Raw genomic sequence first — 17,790 nt, forward strand, 5'->3', positions numbered from 1 at the left:
AAAAGAAGAAGTTTTGGAAACAGCACCAAGATGTCACATGGAAGGAATGACTGATCTATTAAATGTTTATCTAAAAAATAAAAAACTTTATTTAAAAAACCAACTACATATTTCTACTTATATATGACACTTATCCATCAGTGTATTAAACTTCAATGATGTATTGCCTTTAATAAGAATCTAGCAAATCAGAATTTAATTCAACAAACCACTGTTAAGCAAACCTGGGAGGATATGTGAATCAGGCTACTAATATGCAAAAATAAATTTTAGTTTATTTAGTTTAGTTTATTAGTTTAATGTGGGAGAAAAAGCTAGTCTTCCTAATATCACCATTTCTGTTCTGCAGTCTCCTTGAGCTTCTGCCAATCTAAATTAGAGATAATCAGCAATTAAAGTGATCATGATCTACGGTTATGAAATTTAGGATAATCTTTTTACATCATGTTTAATAGTATGATTAAACTAGTAAAATAATTGAGAATACATGAAAAGATACTAGGCAATAAGGACCAGCCTATTATGCATCAAGGTGAAATTTTGTCAGTATCGAAATGTCTGGAATACTTCTTTGCTTATATTTAGGGAGCCTTTGTCTCTCATTGTCTTGCCACTTTTGCCTTTTGCCTAGTTGTTTCTGTTTGGGCACATCTGGCAAATCTTGTCTCTCTGACCTTTAACAAAAGTAAATTCCTTCACTGTTATCTTCGTCTCCTTAGGGCAGGTACAGTTAATGTGAGCTTTTTGTAATGGGATTATGCATTAAAGAATGGAGATAAGAACACTGAATTTCCACAAGCATCTTGTTTTCCCTTTCCATCCTAACTCTTCCCTAGATGCATTTATTCATTAAATTTGTATCCCACCTATATTACTTTATAAGTAATACAAGGTGACGAATATAGGTAATATTCCTTCCTCATCCTCTTTCCCCAATTGGCCTGAGTAAGAGTAAATGGCCTAAAGTCACCCAGCTGATTTCATGCCTAGAACTCACAAGCTGCCTGGTTTCTAGGCCAGCACTTTAACCACTACACCATGAAAAGGGTCCAAGAAAATGGCAATTATTCCCCTTCCAATGACATCACTAAATAGCTTCTTATAGTCCCTGGAAGGCTAGGCAGTTCCAGTTCTTAACAACTTCAGCATTGCCTCCCTGATCTTAAGCATATGAAACTAGTTTTCAAGTTTTAGGCAAAGAGTTGATCTGATTGGCTGGACTTTGCAAGCTTAGATATTTTGAATTGTAACCTGGTAGCTTATTTATTTACCTTTTAATAACCAGTTTTAATTTGATGGCATGATGCTAGTAATATGTCTTAACTATTAAATTCTGGCTTTCACACATTGACATTCTGACTTGGTTTGGTTTGTCTCAATCTGTTGTGCAAAATAGATGAACCCACTATATTTTACTAAGTGCATATCCTGTAAAAGTCTGCATCAAAAAATAGGGAGAATGCTGCTTTGTTAAAACATTGTTTTTGCAATGTACTAAAATTGTTTACACATACACACATATTTACTATATGTATTATTCAATTGAAATATGGTTTATGGTTTAATGTTGTTAGACTTCCATATTATTTTAACCTACTTATCTATTACATGACAAATGATAATTGGACAATCAAAACGAATTAATGTTCTTTCTATTTCTAATTTATGGTCCTTCGGGAGTAGGGCGGTATAGAAATGTGATTAATAAATAAATAATAAATAAATTATTCAGTGAATTAAAGTTCTGATATTATTTACATAGATTATGTATGAATAGTTGTAACAAAATATGGTAATTATTGAAACTGTTCAGAGGTGGGATTCACTTACCTTCCCTACCGGTTACAAATGGGAGTGCACGTGCGTGTGTTTTGCTTGTTTGTGCCACCTCTGCGCATGCACATAGCCTTCGCGTGCGCAATAGTCGCACATTACGTCTGAATGGATGGGCGGAGTCTCCCGCAGCCAATCAAGTTTTAAATTGAGTTACTACTGGAGGAATATAGATTGGCTCAAACTACAATATCACAGTATATTAAATTAAAATAGTTCTGTTTGCAATTTGATTCACATACATTAACATTTAAAATTAATGAATTGTTGTGAATAATGATTTTACAATACTTTTAATAAATAGAATACTGCTTTTGAAGAGTGTCACTAGATGCAGTCATTCTGGAATGGGGCCTTGGAATATTTCATATTAATAAATGGGTTAAGAGTTGAAAAACATGGAATCTGTTTATGATATTATGATGATTAATTCAAAAGTACTTTTACACATTTATTAAACACCTTAGAAGATTTTTAAAAAGAACTATCAATATTACACAGGCGGCAATGGTTGGTTGCTGCCAGTTCGCACCGGATCAGGCGAACAGTAGCGGCAGCAGCAGTAGGCTCTGCCTGGACACTTCTGGCGCAGAAGCTTCTGCGCATGTGTAGAAGTGCCCTGCGCACACATGAGCGCGTGCACAGCAAACCGGTAGCAATGGGATTTGGATCCCATTGCGGTATAGAATAGGCAAGGGGACACCTATTCATACAATATGTATATATCCTGCTATTGCTCCATTCTGGTTTAATATCTGTAAATTTGACATATTCTATATTCAAGATATCATAAATTTGACAAATTATTACAAATGAATGAAGTGGGAATGGAATTCTTACGTTTGTGTGCGGAAAAGCGATGGAGGCAGAAATTATTAGTTTCTGGCTGAATGTGGTTTGAAAATGAAAAACTACCAAGAAAGAAGTAGGTTGAGATAGTTTGGCCATACAGGGAGAAAAAAACCAATCCAATTTCAAAACAAATGTGTGAAAGAGTGGAAGGAGAGGGAACTATGAAGCAATGTATGAATATGTTGGATGCAAAAGAGTTATGGAAAATGAACAATGTTGATATAAATTATCCATTTCCCCTTTTTTTCTTTTTTAATTTCTACCTCTCACTATTTCCTATTCTTTTTGTCCTTTGCATTATGTTGCTTATCTAAAAAGAGAATAGCACAATGGATATGTATGTAGCAACAAAAAATAAAGTAGGGATATCTATCACATTTCTTAGGCTACTTTCTTTTTGAACTATATTACAAAGGACCACGGGCCTGACTAAAATACAACAATAAAATAAGATTTAAAAATTAAGATAAAAAATCCTTGCCAGGGACAGCAGCTAATATCCCTGCACCTTCTCTTACCACACTAGATCTGTACCTTTACTTGCAAATCCTATAAAAACCCCGTTCTGCCTTCTTTCCTCACTGCAAGCAAACTCTGCCTGACAGGTAAAGTTGAACAAGCAACCTTTTTCATCTTTTTTTTTTTTTAAAGAGAGTGGTGGTGGACTGTGTATGTGTGTGAAACGCATTGCACTTCCCTTCTTCCTGTCCAGAAGTCATCTTCTTCCCCTTCCCCATCTATCTGAGGGAGTATCCTATTGGAATGCTTTCCTGGCAGTGTTGCATTTCAGTGGCTCCTGAACCGCTTTCAATCAAAAGACTAAGTGGTAGGTATGATTTGAAGAAATACTGTACTAGAGGATCAGGTCAAGGGCCCTGCCTTGCTAGGTATTCCCACAATTTTACACCCCCCCCCCACAACCTTCGGGAAACACAAGCAAAGGGAGGGATAAACCCGAGGTATCAGCATCCAACCGTCCTTCGGCCCCTCCCCTTATCTGTGACCGACAATTTTCCGTCCAACCACGTCTGACCCTGTCCTCTGCGAAGCCAATGAGGAGGGAGGAGGGCGGAAGACTTCCCACACCCACTTCAAGGCTGGTTGAGCTGTGCAGGTAGGTGTTGGGGGTATGGGAGTAGCTTCTCCAGCTGGTGCAAATAGGAGGGAGCAAAAACAGAGGGGCGATTGAAGGGGTGAGTGGTGGGGTGGGAGGCAGGTGAAGAGGTGGGAATGGGGGGGAAATGGGGTGGGGGCGTAACGTTGCAGATGCATGCTCCCGAGGAGGAATGTATCTGGAAAACGGAGCCCCCCCCCCCAATACCGTATCCCATCCACGCACACATGTACACTCCTTTCCTGCCATAGATTGCAGGCCGAGTAACTGGGTAGCCCCGTTCCTTCAACTTTGATTGAGCGGGAGGAAAATGGGGAAAGAAGGGGCGACGCTGCCCAGCCGAGCTTTTGCAACTGCTGTAGCAGAGACCGTCTGGACAGGCCAGGAACGGGAGGGAGGGAGGAGAATCGGGAGTTTTTTTTTGGTGGTGGTGGGGGGGACGGACCGAATTAAGGATATTATGGTTATCCGTAGAACACCTCAGAAGTGAATTTGGGCTGTCAAAAATCCAAGGGATCGGAACTTTGGAAGTTCTTCTCGTTGATTTGCGAAAAGCAAAACAATCGGAACAGCCTCGGTTCCTCCGCCCACCCACATATACCGTCTACAATATTGGTACGGGCAAGTGAAAAGGATGGCGAGTCAAGCAAGGCCCCGCAGTCCTCCTCAGGGAATCTCTAGAAGCGAGGATTATCTAAAGGCAATGCTCCCTGTGGCCTCCCTGGATTTTTGGATTGGGCTTGTTTCTAGTTTGAGTCGGGACTATAGTCCAGATTTCTCTCCCCCCACCTCCCCCACATGCCACAGCAGTGCCCATCACTTCTGTCATAAGAGCCATATACAGAGTGACAGCATTCCATTGTACATATTTCCTCAGAAATATAAGTTATGTGGGGCTTGATATTAGTTAAAAGATATGGGAATGTGGTAAATTTCCTTCTCTACTGACCAAGTGCAGACGTCCCTTTTGTAGGGATAGGGCCTCAGAATCCTGACTCTTGCTAATGATATTGCTGGAATACTTAGCTTTTCAAAAAGTCATATTTGTGGGGATTTAAACAGGAGTTCTGACTGAAGTTAATATATATAGAGAAGAAGATACTTGAACTCTTGATTTCATGCCAGGAGCAGGAAGAAAGCAGAGAAAACTTGGGGTCTTGTATTAGACTTATGACTCCTAACATTCATAAATTGGCTGGAGATGATAAATGTCAGATAGAGGAAAATATAGAATTACGATAAAAAGATGGGATTAGCTGTTATCTTTCTGTTGTAATTGGGCTGTATTGAAATATCACCAAAAATAGAAATATCCCGTATGTTTAAAATAAGATAATTTTTTTTAAAAAAATTTTTTTATTTGATTTATATGCCGCCCTTCTCCGGAGACTCAGGGTGGCTTACAATGCGCTAAGCAATTTGATTGCTTTAAGTGTCTTATCTGTCCCTCATATTTGCATTACTTCACTGATTGTGTATATATGTAAACAATTTTTGAAGAAAATGACAATGCATGTTTTTAAAGAGATTTGTTGGAAAACAGAATGAAAATACTAGTCAAATGAAAATTCAGCTCTATAATCCTAACCCTAACCTTAAAAGAACAGCTAAAAGAACAGTCCATTTGCTGCTAGTCTTATAGAACTTATTTAATAAAAGTGAATAAGATTGCAATTTAAAAGTACTGATTTGTAGAAACAAACCTTTCTCTTTTATTACATATCTGCTCCTGACAGAAAGTAATTTAGTAATATCCAAGGGAAAGTGAATTTTGTTACACTGTCAAAAGTGATCTTGTCCCTTGGGTGAAAATTTTTTGGATTTACTGCACATTAGGAGACAAATGTACAAGTATTTTAAACAAATATACATGACTATATATAACAGTAATAGATGAAAAAAGTATCAAAATATTTTTAAATACTTACAAAAAGTTACATGTACATGTATAGAAATTAGAAAAAATATATATAAAGAGGATAGAAATTTAAAGGAAGACTGTATAAATCATGATTGAATTCTTGATTTAGCTTTCTCACATGGTATGGGTATTTTTGATTATCTTAGTATAATCTTATGGAATGCTGATAATGTAGTTGATACTAGTTTCTTATAAATGTCCTTGGATATTTTATTTCTCATTTAAAAATATATTAATAAAGCAGGGAATGAAAAAAATATAAATATCAGGGCCATACATTCATTACACATTTTATAATCTTAGTTTAGTTAATGTTTTTACTGTATTTCAAATATTTTGGTCTCATACTTTCATTAAGTATGTTAATTTTACATGATACAATCTACTGTTAGGAAAAGTTATTTTGCCAAGTTATTTGGACATTGACATTTCTGCTTCCACTTTCATCTTAGAATAAAAACAACTTTCTAAAATATAAAACAACTATCAAGAATAAATTAGCAAAAGATTAAGGATATTATTATATTGACATTGATTTTCCTGAAAAAAAAATACTTTCTATTGTATGTATTTCTTACTGTTTGAAGAAAAGCATACAGTAGATTCATTATTCATGCAAATTATGTACTAATCTTGGATACAGTTGGAAAGTAAACTCATCTGTTGCAATTTTCCCACTTGGAACCCTTCAATATATTTGACTGACTTCCATAATTTCTAATACAAATTATTGAGAGAACTTCCAGGTTGGAAATACAATATTTGAATTTGCAGAAAAGGAAGAATTGTTGCTGTGCCAATGGAGGGTGTGAAATGGCTAGCAACCAAAAATGTTCTGTTGTCAATTTCTGTCAAGTTATTGATAGTGGGGAAAAATGATGCCCAAAGCTTAATTTATTAAGGTAGTAATGTTATGAAACATTTCATCTCTAATAAATAAAAATAAGATGCAATGGAGTTTGTGGAATAAGAATATCTAGATGTAGCTAAAGAGCAAATTTTTCAAAGCAAACTATAGTTTAGCATAGATATAAATTATTTTAACTGGATTTCTTATTTGAAATTATAGCCTCTTCTTTCAACACAATATAACTAGTTTGAGAAAATCAGACTTCTCTATGCAGATTGTATGAATACAGAAACTTGCAATGGATCCAAGAGTGAATATTCCATGTGTAATCTTTTGTGTGTTACACTATTAAGCAGTCCAGGCTCTTGAGGTGTAGAAGGGGCGAAGTAGGGATGCAGACTCATGTTTCTACTCATGTTTCTACTGTGTCTTTCTAGATGTATGTTAGATAACATAATCTTTCCTAAAACATGCTTAATGTTAAAATCAATTTCCAAATTACAGGATGAAAACCAGGTATCTGATTTCTTACTCCAATTTCTTATAATAAATAATAGTTCTTTAATCTCAAATCACTAGCAAGTTATAGCTGTATTCTTCAAAATACAATGAATTTAAGATGTATCTGGGTATGAAAATAACTCCAAGAAGAAGGCTGCTTAAAGTTTGATCTTGAACAATTGGGATGGATTTTGTGTCTGACACAACAATAGTGATTAGTTGGCAGAAAGAATATGGAAAAGTTGAGAGATCGGAGTTGGCTCTATCATTAGGCAAAATGAGAACTGTTGGGCGATGTGGGACAAAAATGATTAGAGTTATGATTACCATATGAATGTACAAACATTTCTGTTATCCTTAGTTGTGGAAGCTATTACCAACTGTGAACTAAGATTCAGCTGCTAACATCAGTTACTACCAGTTTATTTATTTATTTATTTCCATTTCTATACCGCCCTTCTCCAATAGGACTCAGGGCGGTGAACAGCCAGAGTAAAAAACAGAACATACAAAATTTAAAAAACAGTTTAAAATGATTAAATATTTTTGGCCGTAATTTAAAAACAACCCAATTTAAAATCAGTTTAAAATTTAACTCAAGCCAGCCCAGCTAGTTGAAATAAATAAGTTTTCAGGGCCCGATGAAAAATCCGGAGGTCTGTTATTGTACGTATCTCTGGGGGGAGGTTGTTCCAGAGGGTGGGTGCCGCCACAGAGAAGGCTCTCCCCCTGGGGGTCGCCAGCCAACATTGTCTGGCGGACGGCACCCTGAGGAGGCCCACTGTGCGAGCGTACTGGCCAGTGGGAGGCTATTGGTGGCAGAAGGCGGTCTCGTAAATACCCCGGCCCTAAGCCATGGAGCACTTTAAAGGTGGTCACCAACACCTTGAAGCGCACCCGGAAGACCTCTGGGAGCCAGTGCAGCTCGCGCAGGAGAGGTGTCACATGGGAGCGCCCCGTCGCCCCCATAATCCCCCACGCGGCCGCGTTCTGGACCAGCTGGAGCCTCCAGGTGCACCCCAGGGGGAGCCCCATGTAGAGAGCGTTGCAGTAGTCCAGGCGGGAAGTGACGAGTGCCTGAGTGACTCTGCGTAGGGAGTCCCGATCTAGAAAGGGGCGTAACTGGCGTATCAGGCGAACCTGATAAAAAGCCCCCCTGGCCACGGCCGTCAAATGATCTTCTAAAGACAGCCGTGCGTCCAGGAGGATGCCCAAGTTACGAGCCCTCTCTGTGGGGGTGAGTGATTCGCCCCCAATAGCCAGCGATGGGGTCAGCTGGCTATATCGGGACGCGGGAAGCCACAGCCACTCGGTCTTGGAGGGGTTGAGTCGGAGCCTGTTTCTCCCCATCCAGGCCCGCACGGCCTCCAGGCACTGGAACATCACTTCAAGGGCATTGTTGGGGTGGCCTGGGGTGGAGATGTACAGCTGGGTGTCATCAGCATACTGATGGAACTCCACCCCGAAGCCACGGATGATCTCACCCAGCGGCTTTACATAAATGTTGAACAGAAGGGGCGAGAGGGCCGACCCTTGTGGAACCCCACAAACAAGGTGCCTCGGGGTCGACCGCTGCCCCCGTTAACACAGATTGCGACCGGTCAGAGAGGTAGGAGAACCACCGCAAAACGGTGCCCCCTACCCCCAGCCCCTCCAACCGGTGCAACATGATACCATGGTCGATGGTATCAAAAGCCGCTGAGAGGTCTAACAGGACCAGGATAGAGGAGCAACCCCTATCCCGAGCCCTCCAGAGATCATCCACCAACGCGACCAATGCCAGTTATGTAGAATCGAAGGGCAGCTATTTTGTTCTTTATCCCAGGAATAAATGATGCAGGCATATAAATGTGTGTGCTATATGGATTATTTTAACAGAGGTAGCTATGTTTATATAATATACTAAGCCACGATTTGCTTATAGTTGATTTAGGGAATAAATTACAACTGAATTTGCAAAATACATTAAATTGTATATTATGATTTTAATTGCCACATTAGCTGAGTTTGGACAACACGTTAAGCCACAAATAAATTATGTTTTGGTTTAGCATCTATGGACCAAACAAATGCATATTTGTCCATTTCACAATTTTTCCATTTTAAAAATTTTGTGTAAAAGATAACAGCATAGATAACTGCAATTTATGCTCTGTACAGTCCATATATTTCCACTGACAAAATGTTTTCTCTTTCAGCGGAAAAAAATATTCCTTCTCAGAATTGGAGACATCTACAGAGATATTCATATTTTTAGCAGTTAAACTTTTCTTTCTGGAATTGCTTGGACATTTTGAACAAAATGGATTTTGCAGCAGTATTCTCTAAGGTAAGTTTGTAATGCTTCTCCTGTTTATTAGTAACTAACATGTTATCTAGCAGAAAGTTAATTTGAATCAAGACTTTGTCCCTGAGTTGTCTTAAATTAACTGTTGAAGGGAGAATTTATTTTAAAATAATGAATCTTGTGGTTAACAGTTAGTATCTGTACTCTTGGTGGTGCTTAATTTCAGTACAAACTACATCTTTTAATTAGGGAAATATAATGAAAGTTTCAGAAGTTGATTGTGTTTTGGGAATTCCTTTCCCAAAACATACCTTATGTTTAGGTAGTTGGAATACTTTTAAATTGTGATTTCATTTTAGTTCAGTCACTGTCAAAAACTCTGGATTTTCACTGATCCTTATTGTAACCTTTTAGAGATCAATTACTACATTAAAAATTTGGCATAATAATTATGCATGTTTGCATTAATATTTATTGTGCACCTTGCCACCGATTGCTTACCCTTGTAAATATGTTGACATTGCAAGTTGATATCTACAAGTAGGGGGGATTGTATTAGAAGACAATTTCCATTGCAGAAATTGAAAACTGTTGCAGAAATTGCAGCTACTCACATTTTAAAGATACTTTGTGGATTTTGATTTAAGCAGAAATATGTTAGTGACTGTGTAGAATTATGGTACTGTGTTTCTCCGAAAATAATAATCAGAAAATAAGCCCTAGCATGATTTTTTAAAGGATGCTCATAATACAAGCCCTACCTCCAAAATAAATCCCAGTTAAGATCATCAGCCCTGGGAGGGCGTGGCCAGCACTGAAAGTGGCAAGCGTGCAGGGGTTGTTGGCATCCTGCAGCAGCCGCAGGCCACCAGCCCATTGGCCTGCACACTCTGGAGCTGCACAGCCCGTGCAATGCAACTGAGTCTGAATGCTGTGACCACCGGGCTGAACCTGGAGGCTCAGCTGCGGGCAAGCAAAGACAGATGATTTGATGGAGGCCCAGCCCCCATCCAGGCTGATTAACCTGATAACATGGTTCCCTGAAAATAAGCCCTAATGCATCTTTTGGAGCAAAAATAAATAAATAAAATCGGGTCTTATTTTCAGGGGAATAGGGGTATTAAGAATTGTGTATTAATATTTTTCAGATTTTGGAACACAGACATTTCTGATCTTGGCTGTTTAGTATTAATTTTGCTACTATTTATCTATCTGATAGAAATATGACTTTATGATTCTGATGTTTCAGGGATAAATTTTTTGATCTGTAGATTATGATTAATTTTTTTACTATTATAAGGAATAGGAAAAATTAGTTGATATTAATATAGTTTAGAACACAAAAATAAGAATGTTTGTTCAATATTGGATTAAACTAGGGATTTTCAAAATGTAGTTTACAACCTGGTAAATAGTCATAAGGAAAATTTAACGATGGGTGTAGTTTTGGGTGGGTTTGTCCTGACAGAGAAGGATTCTGCTAAAACTCACTCTCACTATACCTCAATAAGTTGACAGCTCTGGCTTTGACATACACTATATTTCCAACTCTGAATTGATATCTGAACTTTGTTCTGCTCTGTTCAACAAGCTCACCGCAAAGTCACAATGTTCTATAATTGTTGCTCTAATATGAAAATTTTGATTAGAAATAAATGTGGATCAAGAAATGAATTGCTGATTCAAAAATAAAACCCAGATGTTATGAATTATACTAAACTGAAGGAATTTATTCTTCCTATTATATATAATTTTTTTCATTGTTTATTTCCAGTGACAGTGTTATAAAGTTGCACTTTATAGTTCCTCTTACTCCTACATTGGCACATACCTCTATGAGCCTTTTTAGAGCTGATATATGAAGTAAAATGTATTTATTATGACTCGTATATTTATTTTCCAAATCTAACCCCAGTGAAAGGGTACCAATGGATTTGAGAATCTCAGATTGAACAATAATGGAACCTGAATAATTTTATCTTTTCAGGTCATATTAAGCCAGACTAGTTTTTTATTTCTGTACTTAATAAAGAAACCATATACAGCCATGGTTCACATAACATATCAAATCATGGTTTCTTTAGTAATAACAATATTAGTCTGCATATCCACAGTACCATAAATCATATTTATGTAAAATCTAAAAATAAACAATTTCTAACATTAATCCAGTTAATGGAAGCTCACAAAGCAATACTTATGATTGCAATTATTGCTAGAAAATTGGGAGAGATTGCTCTAGGTTAAAATTTTTATACTATGGTTTGGGGTTCTATGCATAGTGAGATAAGCTATTAAAGTTTCTGGAAAAAGATTGCTGATTAGATAGGTTTGTTGTTATAGAAATGTCTAGTATATATTATTATGTAAAAGTAAAAAGTTGAGGTTGTATGTTACTACCTTACTCTACTGCACAAAAACCCCCAAAAATAAACTCGGAAATCAATGCTTTTCTTTTCTCCTTTACCCTCACTTTTTCCTCTTTCCCTTCTCCTCCTTTATTTTCTGATGATATCCATTTTTCTTTATATTTCTGTATTTCATATTTTGATAAATTGATAAAAATTTGAACCCAGAGAGTTTCTGTAAAAAACAATATAAATATCTTATTTTAATAGATTTCTGCACCACATTCTATATTCAAGATATCATAATTGAAGAGCACTTGCTAGATTATCCCTAGGGCAGTGATGGCTAACCTTTTTGCCATCGCGTGCCAGGAGCAGGGTGGTGGTGTCGCACACGCATGTGCCCACACCCATAATTCTATGCGCCCCACGCATGCACGCACAATCCCTCCCGCTCCCCCCGCTCCTGGCATGCGATGGCCTGGTAGGCCCGTTTTTCTCTCTCTCCAGGCTCCAGGGACTTTCTAGGAGTCTGTGGAGGGTGAAAATGGCCTCCCCCTCACAGAGGCCTTCTGGAGGCCAAAAACGGCCCATTTGCCAACTTCCGGTGGGACCAGAAGGCCTGTTTTTTGCTCTCCCCAGGCTCCAGAGCCTCTCTAGGAATCTGGGGAGGATGAAAACGGCCTTTCCCACCCCCCCTCCAAAGGCCCTCTGGAGGCCAAAAACAGCCCATTTGCCAACTTCTGGTCCCATTTCAATACTTCTGGTGGGCCCAGAAGGCCAGGGCTGAGCTCACATGTCCACCAATATGGCTACCATAGGTTCGCAATCACGGCCCTAGGCTATGTGCAAGCAGAACAGCTGAAATAGATTTTAGCTTATAGTCACATTTGCAAATGAAATGTGTAAGTTCTCAGGTGCTAGTTACACTTGTTTTTATATGCTGTAGTGAAAGATGAAATCCTGTGCGCCAGTAAGTTATAAAAAAATTTAGTGACAAGGAACAGATATTCCAAAATCCTGTATTGTTTGCTAGCTTAGTCCAGATTTACAGAACAAAAGAGAACAAGACAGTATGAAAGTGACCAAAAGCTAAAGCTGCTACGTTAAAAAGAGTATCTATCATTCTAGATCCAGAAATATGGTATATGCTAACTCATTTCTTAAGATGATTTTAGAAAAACAGTTCGTTATGCCTCAAGAGAAGTATAAATTACCTATTAAATAACTGCTTCTTAGTAGACTTTAACAACATTCAGTTTAATTCCAGCTGTTAGTTTATCTGTTGCCTGGTCACAAAAGTAGTGCAGCTCTATTTAGAGTGCAAATCTGTTAGAACTTGCAACCCTAAATGTGGAAAGTAAGTTGCCTGAGAAAATAAAGAAGAATCACATCTAAGCCAGAATTTTACTGGCTGAATGTTTTCCTAATGTGGTCACTTTTCTCCCCTTAACATTCGAAAGGGCAGGTCTATGATTCTCGCCATCTTCTGAGATTATCAAATATTGCTCGATGCTAAAACAGAATTAAGTACTTAAGACTCCTACCCTACTTCCATCCACACTTTCTGATAGTCAAGATGTATCATATCAAAACCAGACCTTAGACCATTTCTTGAGAGTAACAATACAGTGCTAGTCAAATAGCTATATTTCTAAGGCAGCAATTGCCTTTTGCTCACTTTGCCTTTTGGAAGGATCTCTTTCCTCCTCTTTATAATATGGCACAAGGATGTCTAAGCTTGGCAACCTGAAGACTTGTGGACTTCAACTCCCAGAATTCCCCAGCCAGCCATTCTGGAAGTTGAAGTCCACAAGTCTTCAAGTTGCCAAGGTTAGGGTTAGGGTTGCAGTCTCTTTGTATCATACCTGGGACTTTTTATATTGTATTCTGCTGTCTTCTCTCTTCTAATCCTCTATATGAAAAATTAATAATTAGCTGAGGGATGTCATAGGATACAATATCTGAAGAAAATTGAAAGCACTCTCATAAATATCTATGTAACACCTAACTTTGACATTCTATGTTCCTCCCTCCGTCCCCAACCATCTCTGTGTGACTGTGAATATACACATACATATGCCTGCATACATTTCTGACAAGCTATTCTCTGTGTACCTGATTAAGTGGATTACAATCCCAGAAAGCTCAGGCAATAATAAATGGGTGTTCTTTAAGATGGCACAAGTCTTTACTTGTTTTTGCAGCAAAAAATCAACGAGCAATCTATCTAAAAAATTGTCCCAGTTGCAGAGTTAACGTAATTTTATGGATTTATTTATAGTAGGATAAAGTTTCTGTAATGACTAATATTGCAAGAGAAAAAAGCTTCAATAGATACTGCATTTTTTTTAAAGAAAATTTTTTTCTCTTCTGCATATGAAAAAAGGGAGAATATATGGTAGGTATCTGTCTTATTTATAGCAAAAAACAAGTCTTCAGTAATTAGTCTTCCCAGATTTCAAAGCGGGGTGGAAAGTACCAGGCCCTTTAAATTTAATTAAGCAGGAGGACATTTTAGGAGTCCCTGCTGTGTATGCATGTAATTAACTGTAATGGCCTGTTGATGGCGATATTGTTTGTGCAGATAGGTGATGTCCTGTAGTCTAAGCAGTTAACTACAATTCCCAGCAGGCTTGCAGGAACTGCATTGCTTTTCTTTTCCATGTTAGTTGCAGAGTGCTTGCTGCTTGCTAATTTGATTCACTAATGCTGATGTTTTAGGAGAAGGATGGGAGGAGTTCAAGAGAAACTATTCTGTCTTGTGGTTATCTGCTACTGTTTAATCTGCAGCATTTAAAAGCAGTCCACGATTACATTGCTTATTACTGCTATTACTTTGAGACTGGCGTTTCTGAATTTGATACTCTGTAGATGGTTTGGATTAAACCTCTAGGTGGCGTCCTTCCTTCTCTATTATTTGGTTGCTTAAAGCAAAACAAATAAGGTCTGGAAAATAGTGTTTGTTATTACATCTAAATCTGTTGTATAATGAAGTTGATTATTTTATATATTTAAAAGACAATTAATAGTTTTAAGTTTGGTGGGTCCCCAAAACAGGTTTATTTCAACATCAACAAATATTACATTCCAATTGAGAAATTGGGCACTCTGTGGCAGTAGTGTACAAGCCAAATAATTGGATGGGACCATTTTCTACACACTCCAATCAAATTAAACATAAAAGGTTGAATTATATCAAATTATTAACCCATTTCTTCATCTTTATCAGTATTGACTAGACTGAGTTCTGCAAGCTTTCCAAAATTCAGATAGGAAGCAACCTAGGATTCCTAGGAATTGTATTGTACTTTTGATTTGTGTAACAGCTGTTGTAACCAATGAACTATGGGTCTTTCTTCATCATTTCTTCACCATTTTAGTGGCAGTGCTTCATTTTCCACTGCACACTCTTCCACTAGGATCTTGTTTAAGAAAGTTTGCATCCTTTGGTTGCCTTTAAAAATAGGATATCTCCTTCAAGGCACTAATGAAACCTGTATGTGCAGGGCTTCAGATTCAGAGGGAAAATTGTGCTTCAGAGCATGCATATTGGCTGCATTTTTCTTCAACTTGTGTACCTGCCCTCCATAAGTCCTACATGATTGCAGCATGTTTGTGTGTGTTTCACTGGGGTTTCTAAGCTCCAAATCACATTTGTCTCATTGAATCCAAAGTTTTCCCCAGCAATACAATATCTATCTCTTTATTTTTTTCTTTCTCTATGTGCTTGTTCTATATTCTGCACCTTCTCTGAACACATTCTCTTTGCTTTTTCACAGCCTTCTTCCTATGTAATAGAACAGTGTTCCTCAACTTTCTCGGCTTTGCAGACTGATTGGTGTGGGGGGATGGTTTCATGCGTGCAGTGGGCAAATGTGTGCAGTTCCATTTGTGTGAGCAGCTGGCATGCGCACCTGCCACTTGCCCACTACTTGCCCAAATGAAGTATGTGTACCCATGCGTGCCCGCTGCTCACATGAGTGGGGATGCTTGCTTGCTCACCTGCCACTTCTGCAGCCCAGTTCTGAAAGGTTCAAGGCTTGGTAGTGGGCCATGGCCAGGGTTTGAGGATTCCTGTAATAGAATGAAAGTTTATTTACTGGTTTTGCATAAGAGCATGTGCATATTTATTCAGTATCTTGCTCGACTCTAGTATTCCACAGATTCCAAAGCAGCTTATTTTAAAACAGCAATACTGTAACAACAATATAACTTAAAGCAAAGGCACATCAAGGAAATTATGTTTTGCAATGTATAAAATATTTATGAGATCTGAAAGCTCTGGGCAAACACCATTCTTTTGTCTATTGTAAAAAATAGGGAAGAGTTGATTCCATGAGAGTTGGCTTGGGCAAGATGTTCAATAATTTTGGTACCAGTAAAAAAAATGTCTATGTCCCTGATCATAAACTTATCTATTCTGGAAGAATAAAGATTATGAGGAATACCTTAATGCAGGGGTGTCAAACTCAATTTCACTGAGGGCTGCATCAGGGTTATGTTTGACCTCGGGGAGTGGAGTGGGCATGGCCAGCTCAATGTCACTCATGTCACGGGCACCTGTGATGGTTTGAGTACTCTACCAGAGAAAGGCTCCCGAGCTCCATTTTTGCCTGCGATGGCCTCCTGCAACCCTCTGCCAGTGAAAACGGAGCCCAGGAGGGCATCTGTTTTCACTGGCAGAGACACCATAGGCCAGTCCTTCACTGTTTCCAGGGTGGCCCTATGGGTCAGATCTAAAGCGCCCCGCAGGCCAGATGTGGCCCCCCGGCTTTGAATTTGACACCCCTGCCTTAATGTGTCAGTCATATTTAAGAACATATGCAAAGGAAGGAAAGTTACATATTTGATTTGATATTTGGTTAAAAGCAGTTGGTTTATCAAGGTATCAGAATAGAATAATAGAGTTGGAAGGGACTTTTGGAGTCTTCTATTCCAAACCACTGCTCAAGCAGGAAACTGTACCATTCCAGACAAATGGTTGTCCAATCTCTTGTTAAAAATATAAGAGTATTCTTTAAAAAATGGTGACCCCCGATCAATATTATTGCAATAACCCCTGATTATTGCAATTTGGAATAGCTTCAGTTTAGCGTAGAAGTAGTTTTCGCTTATTGACCACATTTGGGACAAGCAATTCTGTCACTCTGGGATGGTCATAAAGTGATATATTATGTGACTGTCCTGACATGACACCAGCCTCTCTCTATTGGCTGCGGTCATTAAGTGAATCATCTGTGGTTGTTAAGTATGACATCATGTGACTGTGACTTTCTTTTGTCTTCCTCCTTGCCTTTGCTGGTTGAAGCTGGCTGTGAATGTTGCAAATGAAGATCATGTGACTTTGAAATACTGCAATCATTGTAAATGTCTGTTGCTTGCCAGGTGCCTGAATTGCGATTTCATGACTGCGGGAATGCTGTGACAAGGGATGGGTTATTTTTCAATGCCTTTATAACTTTGAATGGTCACTGAACAAGTGGTCAGTAAGAGAGGATTACCTGTAATCCTCAAAAGTAGTCCATAGATATTTGAGAAAGTACCTTGGGTTACTGTTACCCAGATATTGAATACCTGAGCCTTTATGAAAAGTGCATGCATGCACCTCAAGCAGAGACAGTAAAAGAGCTTCTGCTTATGAACATCCAATGGAAATTATGATAAGTAACATAACTTCCAGAAAGTGTAGACATTTTGAAATATGCTGGTAAAATTTGAGGATACATAGGGAAAGTAGTTGCTCTGACCCTTTCTTTTGGGTAAAGGAATGAAAGTCAATATATTATATTTCAGTGGATGCGGAATTAGAATGGATGTCCAGTATCTATTGTGTATTAATTATTGGAACACTAGTGCTCTATGAGACAGAGCAATGGCAAGATTAATAAAACATGACTGTCCATATGTTGGACTTCAACTTTCATCACTGCTCACCAATTGCATTACAGTTGAGGTTGCTTGAAGTTGGAATTCAGTGTTATCTGGAGGTTTATTATTGTAATGGGTTTGACAAATTAAAAGTATTATGTGAAGTGATAAGCAGCAAAAACATCATTTTTCAACAATACAATTACAATACAA

The 17,790-nt window shown here is 38.2% G+C and overlaps 1 protein-coding gene and 1 long non-coding RNA gene across 4 annotated transcripts in view; one reads left to right on the forward strand and one right to left on the reverse strand.

Annotated features, from left to right (window-relative positions):
• Positions 1-17,790, reverse strand: part of LOC117664695 (uncharacterized) — a 43,216-nt gene that overhangs the window by 8,803 nt on the left and 16,623 nt on the right. The window contains exon 2 of the long non-coding RNA XR_004591142.3: positions 15,712-15,783. This is a non-coding gene — a long non-coding RNA (uncharacterized LOC117664695). The remainder of the gene's footprint in view (positions 1-15,711; positions 15,784-17,790) is intronic.
• Positions 3,749-17,790, forward strand: part of KANSL1 (KAT8 regulatory NSL complex subunit 1) — a 191,976-nt gene continuing 177,934 nt past the window's right edge. For all 3 annotated transcript variants that reach the window (XM_087893966.1, XM_087893967.1, XM_087893968.1), the window contains exons 1-2: positions 3,749-3,799; positions 9,270-9,400. The gene's annotated coding sequence lies outside the window, so the exon portion shown is untranslated. The remainder of the gene's footprint in view (positions 3,800-9,269; positions 9,401-17,790) is intronic.

Source organism: Pantherophis guttatus, chromosome 4 (genome assembly GCF_059756535.1).
Source record: "Pantherophis guttatus breed Tessera chromosome 4, ASM5975653v1, whole genome shotgun sequence".
Taxonomy (NCBI): domain Eukaryota; kingdom Metazoa; phylum Chordata; class Lepidosauria; order Squamata; family Colubridae; genus Pantherophis; species Pantherophis guttatus.